Raw genomic sequence first — 14,140 nt, 5'->3', positions numbered from 1 at the left:
GCTGAGAGTTCTCTTTCCATCCACTTTGAATCAATTTGGGACCTTTTATAAGTCACAAAGAAGATCCCCAGCAATTGCTTATTGGTGGTTCAGCAAGATAGAGAGCTAGATAGCTAAGATTAATTGGCTGGGAGACTGAGCATTAATATACTCACCACATCCAATGAAGAGAGTTTGTTAATCCAGCACTTGCCTCTCCAGTGGGAGAGGTATAGGCCCCTTTTGAAAAGCCTAATGTTGAATTGCTGTCTTTTTCTCTGCTTTTATTTTTTTCTCCCCTGTGGAACCATAGAATTTAAAAGCATAGTGCGGAAGGTATTCTCACCCCTAAGGAGTTGCAGGTGTACCAATTACCAAAGATTAGGAACAGCCCTGCCCTTAATAGGCCACAGCTGCATCCAATAAGAAGAAGAGTGCTACAAAAGAGTGGATTAGGTTGTTGAGAAGAGTTAGACTTTTTGGTTGTGCTGTGAAAGACAGGGAGTCAGTGCTGCAAGGAGGTGTCCATGAGAAATCACTGAGCAGGTATGGAGCTTTGCAATAAGATGACAACATCCCCTTGAAGCTTTTACTCTTTTATCTTAGTGTTTGTCTGATAAATTGCTGAGTTCCTTGCTGTCCCATCTCTGCACTTCTGAAAATTCCTTCCTAAGAAGTTCTCTCTAGCTCACTTCTAAGTCACTTTTTGAATTCAAAGATTTGAGAGTTTGAATTTTTATGTGGCTCATTTGAACTTTCAAAAGTTCTTGACAAAATCAAATATGTCAGCCAGGAAGGTTTTTTGGCTAAAATATGAAATATTTTGCCCCCTTCAATCCTGACACGTGGGGCCATCTAAACATTGTTGAGGCTGTTACTGTGAGCTGAATCTTCTGGCATGTTGTTTTGACTTTTGAGAAGTAATATACAGACACATTGTAAACTTGGATTAAAAAATCCTCTTTATTTCACACAGTTAAGGCATTTTCAGTGTAATTTTCTTTCTTACCCCCATCAAGCACAATCTTGTATTTTCATGGCATCTATTCACAAAGCTGTTCTTTGTCCCCTGCTGCATGGTCCTTGACAGGCTAGGCAAGATGCTGCTTTTAGCATTGGGCCATTCTAATGTTATTAGTGGTTCTCTTTAAAAATCAAAGCTATCCTTTCCTTGAGAGAGAACTTCAATTTATGAAATTAAGCTCAAAAAGGATTTCTAAATCATGTAGTCTTACCTTCTCAGAATGACAAGATATCAGATTTTACATTTGGTTTACATCAAACCCAAATGCTTTATAAGTCTGGAAGTCCTACATGGCTTGTGGTAGTATCTTATCTGTAATCCAACTCACTAGGTCACTTTTGTTTGAAGTTTTGTACTATGCACAATAACAACAGAAACAGAGCTGAAGAGCTTTATATGCTTTCATGTGATCATTTTTCCTCCTGAATCCTTGAGCCACTCACTATCTCACTAAGTACACTCCTTTTTTAATTTTGTTCTCTGAAGTGAAGTGACTTTAGCTCGCTAGCTTTATTTCATCTTAACAACAGTATTCTTGTCAGATCTAAGCCTTGGCCACATAGCTGAGCATTATCAGCTGAAGCTCTGTGCAGTCACAATATCAGAGTTCACCTCAGAGGAACTCACAAGGCAGGGAATCGGAGTAGTGTTGGATTTTGCAGAGACACAATGATATCCCATGTAAACTCAATGTTCTTTTTGTTAGCTTTTATAATGTTGTTTCTACCTCTTTTAGAAGATGTTTTGGTGAGTCATGAGAAAGTTAGTTATAAGATTGTTGAGACCCTTCTGAGTAAACAGGCTTGTATACTAAGCACGTAACATGTATCTGAGTTTTCAGACATAGGTATCCAGTATTTCTCTGTATTGTAACAAACACTGTAGCCCTGTGATCATTTATTCAATGATTTGTGGTCTTTTTTAACAATAACTTTCTAACTATTTACTGTGCCTTGTGAAGTTACAGAATGATTAACATTTGTTTCTGAGATGGTATTGAATGCATTTGCTGTATAATTATTTGTTTATACTCTTTTGATCCATACTTTCCATAAAGACACATCCATAATTAATGTCACAGGTCTCTATTCATTTCCAGAGATAAAAAAATATTAATTCCCATAGCTCATTTGGACCTCCAGGGGAACAGCAATTTTTTGGTCTAAATAAGCTATTCAGCATTCCCCTTTGGTATTATTAATTTTGCTTTTTCAGAGCAACTGCTTGAATGTGTACCAAATGAACATATTTAGCACTAAAATTAACTACATTCAGATAACTCATCTGTTTAAAAAACCCCTGAGAAACACAGGCACATAGATCTTTGCAAGTCTGAATGTAAGCAAAACCAAGGGAAATACAATCACAAAGTATAATATTGTAATAAAATATCAGAACACATAAAAATCCTCAGTCACCAAATTATTGGCTTCATATGGACTCGTAATTGATTCATAGTCTGCTTCTAATGTGGCTGGAAGAAGGGACATAAACCAAGAATGTGGTGTTTTGTTGTTTTCCCCTCTGTGACTTTTTTTGCCAGATTCCAAATGAAAGGAAACCAAGGCTGGCATTACACAAAATTTAATTCAGATGAAACTTCAGATGCTAAAGTCATTGAGTATACATTGCCTAAATAAAAAATGAGCTGTTTGCAAGCTGTCTTGATGTGGTCTGCAAGGTCTAGTACATAAAAAAGCAGCCCAGTGAATTGTCAAATGCTGCTGAAGTGAATAAAAAGAAACCCCCTCTGGCCCTTTTATTCCTCCTTTGCTCTCTTACAATTACTTTGCAGATACAATACTCTGATACAGATAAAATAGACAGTTATAAACCAGCATGCTGAAGCAGAATGGTTTCTTATATTACCAAGTCACTGCAATGCAATTTAAAAAAAAAAAAAAAAGAGAAGCAATAAATTTCTATTTGTGAGGTGTTTACACCATTTCAATTTTTCATACAGCAAATGAAGAACTATGACTCTTGTCTCTTCCCTGCAGATGCTAATGGTAATCATAACTTCCTAGAGGTTAAGCCTCTTCATTATGTCCAAGGTGCCCAAACTATGATACTGACAAAGTAACATGGACTGGTTTTGGTTTTGGATGTCTTCCTGTTTAGTCATTAGTAGTGCTTTCTAACTGGCATCAGAGACCATGTTCAAAGCATATAAAAGGCAACTTACAGAGCAAGACAACTGTCAGTTCATTTCAATTTGCTAAATTTCAGCCTGAATATCTGCTGAAAATAATTAGACATATATAAATCAAAGCTCTGGAGAACTACAGATATGAATGTGACTACTGCTGCTATGACTCTTTTTGTCTTGTTGGAGTGAATTTTGCTATTCTTACTCAGCTGTAGTTTATTCAGATCCCACAGTGTGTATGGGGGGGGCTGGTGATGGAAATTAACATCTAGTTATCCTTATGTTGAAGCCTGAACTTGACTAAAACTCACTGCAGCTGTGTCAATTATTAGAAATTAGTTTAACTGATACTGCCGTGAGATCCATTGCAGTGGCTGAGGGTAGTTACAGTAACAGCCATGGTTCTGCCTGACTTTCCTCATCTATAAGTAACCCACAAAGAATGTGAAGAAGATAAATGGCTAGTGAACAGACCCTTTCTAGGAAAGCTTTCACTGCCTCCGTTATTGTATCCCTTCCTTCTCAAAGAAAATAATGTGTGCCAGAAATCTTGCATCATGAATGAAGTAAAATCTAATATGAAATAAAAAAGAAGAAAATGTTTTTACCTAGATAGAAGACAAATCCAACTATTTGAGTGGATCTTTAGGGTGGTATTATTGTTATGTAGAAGATGTTTTCATTATGAGAAGATAAGATACAGGATGATACCTTGAATAGCAAAGAATACAAGAGGTACTGTATTATGAAATCTGAGTTTATTTTCAACAGCTTGTATTTTTGTACTTAAAAACTTGTCAAAAGCAGGCTTCTCAATATAGAAGTGGTAAAAAGTCTATAAGTGGAACTTCCTTAATGAAATCTTTAAAAAGGATCCATGTTCTTGCTGTTAAAACTTTTAAATTTTGATCTTGTACACTTAAAGAGAGAATATTTTTTCCATCTTATCTGCTCCGTATGAGATATTCTGTGTACTATGCATAAAAAATAGGGAATTTGCATGTCAGACCAGGAATTAGAAAAAAATAGAAATGTAGAGACCTAGAATGTCCTGAGTTGGAAGGGACCCATCAAGATCGTGTCCAGCTCCTGGCCCTGCACAGGACACCCCAAGAATCACACCATGTGCCTGAGAGCATTGTTCAAACACTTCTTGAAATCCCGTCTTCTTGGAATCTGGTCTTAATTGATTTGAAGTAATTTGAACTAAAATCTTCTGATTTTATAAGGTATATATAATAAATATATTTAACTACCATGGATCCACATCTTTCTGCAGAAGTCAGGACAAAAATCTTTGTGTTTGGTTTTATAAATAACTAAGGAGGCTGCAGCTTTAGGTCTCAGACAGCTGCTGAATTTACTCACAAAGGCATGGTTTAATCCTACAGGTTTTGGTAGCAGTATTCTTGGACTATTGTCAATGTTAGAGAAATGAACTTTTGTTTGTCTTCTACTTGTCTGATTTACATTTGTTCTTCTGGAAATGTTTTAGAAGGTAGGAAAAAATTGATGCACAGACTTATCCAGCTTCAGAATTGGAAAGATTAACATTGGAGAGAGGCAGAAAATTTAAAAATGCAAGAAGAGGAAGTTTACATTCACACACAGAAGTACATATTGTGAGTAGATACAGAAAATCCTGGATATTGGAAAGATTTATCAAAATCAATAAGAATAGCCAAATGCTGTAACTGTAAGCATGTACATAAATCTTTGCAGGATCCGAGGCTTTGTTAATAAGTTTTTCTTCATGATGGAATTATATATTTGAACAAAATAAACCATATGACATCAATCAATTTCAAAATCAGTTGAAAACCAAATGAATTTTTACTGTTAAAAAAAGAATAACTTAAACCTGGTGGGTTTATTTTTTTTCCTCATAAATGTAACGCTTACTGCAAAAAATAACCACTTATTTTTCCTCATTTCATGCTTCTCTCTTCACCTAAATTAGTGAGAAATATATTCTTAAGATTACACATTTTTTCTCTAAGGAACTTTCAAATTAAGGTTATGTGTTTCTCTTTTAATGTCAATGAATTATGTAATTTCAATTAGACTTCTATATTTTATATTTTTTTATATTATATAGTTTATATTTTCAATTGGACTTTTGTAATTTCATTAGACTTTAAGTGTTTCAAACAATGGCATAAATCTGATACTACATACATGTGCAAGTTTAACTGTATCATTTTTAGTAGTTCTCAGTACTGCAGTTAGGAAAGCATGTGGGGATGGAGTTCAATGTCAGCAATGAAGGATCTCAGTATCTTGCCTTTACTTTCTTGTAGCAGATTACTTCCCTTTACTATCCATCTGGGTGTTTAAGTTTTTAACAGATTATAAGCAAGAAATTTGAAGCATGTTCTTCCTCTGTCTAACACATGCACCTATTTTTAATGGCTGACTGTAGAATTTTCGCCTCTGGATGTGGATATGTTCTTTAGCCAACCTGATATTTCTAATCCTCTTCTAGTAGAACATGTCTGTGTCAGTTTTGTAATCTTCCACTGATCTGCATTTACAAAAACTTCCTTGCGATAACTCCTAACAAAAGATGCTTTCACTTTCTACTCCCCGGTTGCGCTGTTGAGAGCAGTTTTCTGTGACCCCACCTATTCTCTCACAATGTGCTCAAATCAAAGGGATCTTAGTGCACATTCATTACTTCTTCCCTGAAATAATACTCCTCTCTCTTTGCAAATTCACTTTCTGCATCTTTCATCCTGGCCTTTTCCATGTACATACACTGCCAGAACGAAAAGATGCTATCAGAAGACAATGTCTCACAAGCATACAGACTTGTAGATTGGATTGAACCCATACCTGATGGATTTCAGGTATTTACTGATTAGAAAGGTCTATGGGTGGGAGAAGGGAAGCCAGAAATGATGGCTGACCCCTGGTTGGCATTACTCCTGAGGAAACTTTCAACATTTATTTTATGATCACATAGACACGAGTGAATCGTGTTAGTCTGAAAGGCATTTCAAAGTGGGCTGGGCTGATTGTGGGCATTGCTTAACTCAGCCCAGAAGGGAAGGTATAGAAACTGAAATGTCAGCTCAGTTTCAGGCTGTAGATTGCTTAGATCTCTGTTAATTATCTTAACTGTTTAACGATGATTAGTTTAAATGGCAAAGCTGAGATCAATTTTTGGCAGATGTTCAGGTAAGGAGTGATAGCTGGAACTATCCCTGTCTCTGAGTTAATGAACCCTCTGAGGGGAAATGTTAAGCTTGTTCAGACAATGATAAAAAGCAGTAGCTGAGTGATGATGAAACCATAGCTAGCCAAGCAGTCTGCGCAGCAGCTTTGCTCAGCAGGGACAGAAGGAAGAACTCCTTGAAGTGCAGGAGAACTCAGGGAGTATATTCCTCCTGGCAGCACAGGATGATTCTTTGGTAGCAGTCTTATGCTTTGGAAGAACAGCTGGCAAATTTGCTAGAGGCAAATATCTGAAGGCTTGCTGTGCGCCTGCCTCTCAAGGCTATGCAAAAAAGGTGTGAACAGGCTTAGAAAGACCTTTTTAAAGGAATGAAGCCTTCCTGTGTCCAGGGGAGAACCAAGATCCACAAAATGGGTGGTTTGCACTGGGAGCGTGTCAGTGGAGATGCAGAACTACTCAGGTCAGCCTATTCCTGTTGTCTTGTTAGTAGCCAACCTAATCAGTGTAGAGCCAGGTAAGAGTATGGCAATCCTAAGTATAGTTTCAAAGGAGAAATTAAATTAATAAGAAATACCAAAACCTAATAAATTTTTCGCTCATAAGCAGTTAAAAGTCCCCCAGCAGAATGAAGGCTCCTAGATTTATTGTACCAAGTGCAGTAGATACTTTGCAGGACAGCCAAATGCTGTGTCTGTGGCAAAGGCTTCAGATAAGCTGTTACAAAACTGCAAGATTTGACAAATGGGGTAGCTGAGTTTCACTTTGAGCTGCTTTAAGGTAAGCAATATAAGGAACACGTCCAGGTTGACACAGTATCAAATTTTGAATTGATGCTTGCAATGAAGGAGAAATAGCTTGTGGTCATTTTTGACAGTTATCAGAAATCATTGTCTTAAAATGCCGCAGCAGTCAAAATGGGCAGCAAGATATTGAATATCATCAAGGAATACATGAAGATCAAGACAAAACTGAAGTTCTGTAAGATATGGAAAAAAACAAGGCCATGAGGAAAGACAGGGACCTCAGTTTAGAAAGGAAGTTCAGAGAAGGCTGAGAAACAAGTTGAATTTGGAGATGTTATTCTCTAAGACCACAGTAAAGGAATTAAAGAGCATTTAAACTAGAAAAGGTTGATTTGAACAGGTAGAAAAAAGGAAGATCTTTATAGATGAGGCAGTGATCTTCTGAAAGTTGCTAATACTGAAGGCCATAGAAGCGTAGGGTATCATCAGTTAAAAAAACAAAACAGACTTATAGAAAAGAGTTATTCTAATGGAAAATAAGATTTTAGGTAAGGGTGCATCCACTAGTATCATAAATATAGTAGTTGCAGGTCCTGGGAAAGTAGATGGAAAGCAGACATAGGAAAGTTTTCAGGCTTGTATCCTTCCCTGAAATCTCCTGTTGCCATTGTCTGAGACAGAATACTGTGCCAGATGGTCAAATTCCCTAACCTGGAGAGAACTTACTCTGTTCTGATATGGGTGAACTTAGCTGGACTTTCTGGAATGACAATAAATACAGATGACTATTCATGAGAGAAAAGTGAAGTTCCATCATCTGTTTGAAGGCATTTTAGGACATGACCTGGTTAATGTGTGAATGAATGTTCCAGAATAACTCCTCAGTGCAGAAAATAAGTCTTACCAGAATACCTTCTTTACCTGCGGTCTACAAAAATCATGGTATCCTATTTTTGGGTGATGAAAGTCAACTTTATCTTGTATGCTTTCAGTATTGACATGATAAGATTGTATGAGGACAATATAGAGGGTATAGAGGAGATACATCACTTAAACAGAGAAAAGCTACCTCTATCTGGACAAATAAAGATGAAAAGATGACAATGACAAAACATGTTTTAGTGATACTGGATAGAGGCCCTGTAGATACATTTGCAATTTCTGTGGTATGTCAGTAAATTTTCTAAGTTTGTTCATCTGTTTTGTAGTTTTCATTTCCTGTAATTTTTCACACTTGCACATCATAATAGATAAAAATAATGCTTCCCTTTTCTGTTGCCGTTGTGAAAGGATATGTCTCTGATTCAAGTAATCTGAAAAAGAGTTAAATCTAATGTTTTAACTGTACAGCAAGTATTTTTCAGGTCACTTTGAGAGTAATGCTATCTTTTCAGCACTATAATAATGATACAATAAAAAACAGTTTAATTGTCACAGATGAGGCAATGCAGTGTCTTTATATATCTAAACTATAGCAAAATCTTCACACAAATATTTGCGTTTTGTACATTTATGGCCGTCCCTCTCTGGCTGAGCATATCTTATTTATTTCATCCATGCATGGAAATTAATGCCTTACAGCTGTATAAACACTGAAAATCAGGTTGGCCAATTGACTAACCCCTTCCTGTGTTTGTTTATGTTAATAGGTTTTCTCACTTATGGTCTCCTAATGTGGGCTGCAAAGACTGACTTTGTGATTTTAAGCAGTCTTAAATGCAGTTAGTTTTTTTCTGGAAAAGTCCTAGATAAAGTTGCAAGACCATGTGCCAGAGATTCAGAGGGCAGTTCACTCTGCTATTTTATTTCTACTTTATAATGCTTCAGTGTAATGGTGAGAGATAGTTTTGATAGAATAATTTGAACAAAAGAATCCATTTCTGTACATAAAAAATTTTTGTTAGCTTAAGTGAGACATGTCAAAATGTGCAATTTTACAGAGAGAGAAACTTATAATACAGCAATAGAGTTGCACAGCATTTCTGTATCCTGACAAAAAGATGAACAAGTGATTCCTATCTGCTATCTATAATGAGTTCAGTGAACTTTCTCTGTAGCTGATAATGAGATCCCGCTGATAAGAGCTGTTAGTCAAAATGATGTTGGTGACTGAGCGACGTGAGGTCGTTGAGGAGAGCAGGATCAGTGCCCTGTCTCTCTTGTGAGCAGCAGATTGTGCAGCCAGAGCTCTGTGCCTGCTGGGAGATGGGTACTGACTCCTGGGGAAGGATCTGGCTTCTGGAGCTGGGCCCCATGAGGCACCAGTACAGGATCAAAACACAGATATGTGTTTGGATTTAGACTGTAAATTCACCTTGCTTTTTCTGTTCCTAAGTGTGATAAAACTGTGTTGTAGTGCCCTAGAAAAATCTACTTTCTTTTTTTGCTTCCTCAAGTCTCTAGAGAGGACCTGCACTGCCTGTTACCAGCCTTGAAGACTTTGTTCAGGATCTGCACAGCCCACTGGAGATCGCGTGGAGATATTGCTTGCTGCTGGGTATATCTAGGCAAAAAAACCCCAAAACTAAACAACAAGGAAAAAACCCCAAACCAACAAACCAAGTTAAAGCTGGAATTGGTGAATTAGTGCTATAATTACAAGGCTAGATCATGAAGCTAGATCATAATCAAATGTCAGTGTCTTTGGCATCCAGAATGTGCCATCAAATAAAGTGTAGGACAATACTTAGTTCTAAGGATTCTGTGAGGAGCAAGTAAAGCATCCTTGTATGGTGCCCCTGGGAACACTGGGACTTTGCTCTGTAGAATGAAGGCTTAGCCAGAATGCTTGCCTGTTTTTCTTCATATGAGCCTTGGACAAAAATGAGTAAAAGGAAAAACAATTTCATAGATGAATCTGCTCAACTGATCAGGGAGAAAGCCTTAAGGAAGACAACCGAGGAAGCTTATTGGAAAGCTGCATGTAAAATTTGAATAGATTAAACAAACCATAAAACCTCCAGAGAGACATTCACTGTTCATACAAAATTCTTGATATTTGAAATATTTTGAAATATCTTTTTTAGGAAACTAATGTAAATGAAAAATTTCTCCTTACCTTTGTACCTATTATGTATATTATGTTGCATGTCTTGGGATGAAAGAGAGAACTCTTTTTTCAGGTGATCTCCTGATCTCCTCATGGTATCTGAGCACAGCTTTGATATAATTGGAAATCTGCCCCTGCACAGTCCCCTCCAGATGGAGGCAAAGAAAAAGATATAAAGAGATGGTGGTGTGACTGACCAACACCATGCTGCTGTGGAAAACTGCTCGGACAAGGTGGGTGCAGGCAATTGGTTCATGTAGCTCAGGGAAGAAAGGAGTGACAACAGCTATTTCAAAGAAAGCTGATTTTAGGTCAGCACAAGGAGGACTGGACCATGGGCTTTGGTTTAGATCAGCTGTCTGCGCCTGTTGAGAGGATCAGCTGGTTGTGTAATTGATTATTTTATTTATTTCTCAAGCTAATGAGGAATGTGAGTGTTTTCCTGAGCTAGCCTGACTGGCATGGAGGAAGGGTGCAGGTTGCTCAGTAGAGTATAAAAATTCAGGCAACAAAATGAACTTAGATAGAAACAGGCTTGGGCTGGATTCAATATAAATATTCCCTCCTGGTGACTGGGGATACCCAGTGCCATGATAACAAACACATAAGGACCAGTAATAGGAATCATATTTGCATTGTGATCCTACTATATGTTGAATTGCTATGTTCTGCTTGTATTGTGATTTCACTGCTCTGTCATATCCCTCTGCTAAATCAAAATCCAGTGTAGCATGAAATATCTTCAAATAAGTAAGTTTAGCATTAAACATTAAACCCTTCTCATGTGAAATGTCTAAGAGAAGCTGCTCAGAGAGTAATGAATTCTGACAGGGAATACAGGATATAAAGGGATTTTATTTTCAAAGTCAATTTTTCAGCTCCTATTGACACATATCAGGATAAGGGAAGGGAGGGGGAGTCAGGGAAATTGCCAGTGTGTTATGTCCAGCTGTTATTTCTTAATGTGACTTCATGTTGAATTTAATCTTACACAAAAAGCATTTTTTATTCAAGCAAAAGAATAGTTCTCTAAAAATAAATTGGGTTTCTGATAATTGAGGATCAGCTTCTTTCTATATAAACATGCTTAATTTGCCACTAGGTGCCCCCACAACCATAGAAATGTTAATTGTACAAAACTGATACAATAAAAAATGTTTTGAAGAAAGTGTAGGCTGTTAGAAGTGTCTGACAAGTATTATTTTGCTGTACCCTCTATCATGGATCTGATAATATAATAAAATTGTTGGGTTTTACATGTCATATAGCTTTAAAGTGTTTTTTAAATGCAGTTATGCTAAGTGTTCCTTCCCTATCCCCCATTCTACATCTTGAAATAATCCATTATCACCATATTTCCATTTTTTTTCCAAATAAAAATGGAGTAGTGTGTGTAAATGGTTTGCAAATCATTTTGTAGGTCAGCCAAAGATTTCCATGAGATCAATTACCAAAAATAATTCTTCTTCTAAAATGTAAATTTCTATCTGTTTATTTTTTCCGGGTCATATGTGTAATTTTTTTGCTGGGACAGGATAGCTGAAGACCAGGACTATGAAAGTTTTGACTTCTATGCAGTTATCTGTACTTGTGGCAGGTTAGAAGGGTTCAAGTCACTGCTGACTGGGTGTTAAGGTCTCTCAATAAAATTTCACATTGACTCAGTAGAAATACTCATTACATTTTATATTTTGATGAGTAGTGGACTATGTTATAGTGTAGCAGAAAAAAAAATTTAGATGAGGAAATATTTTAATTTGTCTCTGTGTTTAGCTGGGTATATATACATGTAGAAAAATCAATATTTTGCCATTATATTTTCTTAATACAGGAGGGAATAATAAAACTTCACAAGACCATGAGATGAGAGCTTTCAAGAAAAGAATAGAAACAATTTATTTTGGGCAAGCATCACTTGTAGACTTCAGCTGTGAAGGCTAGAAATCATATTAACTGCAAAATAAACATTTCTATTTCCAGAGACAGAGAAAAGACTTTTATTCCAGGTAGCCCATCAATCAAGAGCACTGCTTAATAAAACAGCTACTTAAGAATTCTTTGTGTTTGAAAATGTGAATGCTTGCTGCACTTTGACTTGTATACCTTAGATTTTCACTTCATGGTAGTTAAAAAAAAAACAAACTCTCACTTGATGCTCTATACAAGCACTCTATGCCTGCTAGGGAGTTAATTGGACAAGAGGGCACCTGGAATAGTACATCTGTAATACTTTCTTGTATTATTAGTGTATTTCTTTCCAGAATGCCATGGCTCTTGACACTCTCAAAATCGTACTTTGATCTTTGCTTCTCCTTGTCTGCAATCTTACTAAGCACACTGAGCAGCTCCCTCCCTCCATCATCTTGAGATTGCACTGTAGCCAAGTCTGTTTGGCCCCCCTGAGGTGAGGCAATTGTATCAGGTGACATGATTTTGTTGAAACCTCTCGGTTCAGGTTGCTGCTCAACTCCTCCATTACTTCTACTTTGGATTTTTTTTTTTTTTAATAGTAAAATATTAAAATTATTAACCTAATTCAAGGACAGAAATTGTGAATGCCCTGCCCTGGGAAGTGTGTAAGGCTGGGTTCATGGAGCTATGAACAACATGGTCTAGTGGAAGGTGTCCCTGCTCATGGCAGGGGGCTTGGAACTAGATGATCTTTAAGGTTTCTTCCAGCTCAGTCCATTCTATAATTCTATGATATTGGGTAATCTTTTCTTCCTTCTAGAAACACTTCTGTAGAGTTTTTCCTGACCATCCAACACTGCTTCTCCTTTTACAAGCTCTGGAAAATTGGAAGGAACTTTTAAAAATATCAGATTTGAAATTATAGTTATTTGGTTGAAAATTTGTTGTCTAGAATAGGAATTTAAAGTTCATAAAAGTTAAAACTAATATAATTTTCCCAAGTATGTTTGTGCATTTTTTAGAGATGTTATATTCATTTAATAAGGGGGAGATGAGGGGGAAAGTAGCGTCTTTTGTATAAGTACTGTGACAGACAGAAAGGTTATTAGAGATTACCATACAGAAAATTATTCCTCTTTCAGGTGTTTCAGAGATACAGATTTATGACAATAGTGGCAAATAATGATGGGCATAACACTTCAAAGTTTCAGTGGTAAAAGCCCCACTTTAATGTTACAGCCTATTTTTTATCCAGTTTTCCAAGTTATCACGTTTAATTCTAATTGGTTAGTAATTTTCTTGGCACTCAATGCATTGGTTAGAAGGTGCTTGTGTGTGTGTACATGCTGAGGCTCTCTCTTTACATGCTTCCAGGGATGGGGCATCCACAACTTCTTCAGGAACCTATTCTGCAAACCTCACAGCAGAAAACTTCTTCCCAATAACTAATCTAAACCTGTGCTCCTTCAGTCTGAAGCCATTCTCCCTTGTCCTCACTACATGGTTTTGTAAATAGTCTCCATCTTCCTCGTAGGGTCTCCTCAGGTACTGGAAGGTCACAATTAAGTCACCCTGAAGCCTTCACTTTGCCAGGCTGAGCAAGCCAAATTTTCTTAGCCTTTCCTCATAGGAGAGCTGCTCTTGTTCCTTGGTATATCTCTCTGGCAGCATGAAGCAGTCAGTACTGTGCTGTCAAACCTTTGGCGCCTATGATAACTAGTATAAAGGCATCTCAGGGAAACATGTTCTAATTTTTTATGAAGGCAGTCTAGCCCATCTGAGCTGAAATTAGCAAATAACAGACCACTAACTGATGAGATGAAGAGCTAAATTCTGATACTTGTAGAGGAAGAAAGAAAGCAGAAAGAGACTGAGACATCTGCACAAATTCCCTTAAGTAGGACCTCAAACTTTTACTTTTCTTAGGCAGTTTATGTACAGGAAACACTTAGCGGTTGTTGAAATGAGAAAGGCAGACAGAAAGGTCAACCACATATTCCCTAACAAACACATTAACAAGAAGGAACTGAAAAGTTTTGAAAAGGCCAACATACTGACACTGCCTGCTGGCTTCTCCTATGAGGTGACAAGATTTTGAGAGTCATTA

General features: G+C 37.0%; 1 long non-coding RNA gene across 1 annotated transcript; it reads left to right on the top strand.

The window, feature by feature from the left end:
* The first annotated feature begins 438 nt into the window (after positions 1–438).
* On the top strand, positions 439–11,518 carry LOC135457158 (uncharacterized). Its single transcript, XR_010442672.1, has 3 exons — positions 439–525; positions 9,470–9,570; positions 10,196–11,518. It is a non-coding gene; the product is annotated as an uncharacterized LOC135457158 (long non-coding RNA).
* Positions 11,519–14,140: the final 2,622 nt, after the last annotated feature.

Source organism: Zonotrichia leucophrys, chromosome 1A, assembly GCF_028769735.1.
Source record: "Zonotrichia leucophrys gambelii isolate GWCS_2022_RI chromosome 1A, RI_Zleu_2.0, whole genome shotgun sequence".
In the NCBI taxonomy this organism is placed as follows: Eukaryota; Metazoa; Chordata; class Aves; order Passeriformes; family Passerellidae; genus Zonotrichia; species Zonotrichia leucophrys.
The sequence above is the reverse complement of the archived record's forward strand: the minus strand, read 5'-3'. Positions and strand labels throughout refer to the sequence as shown.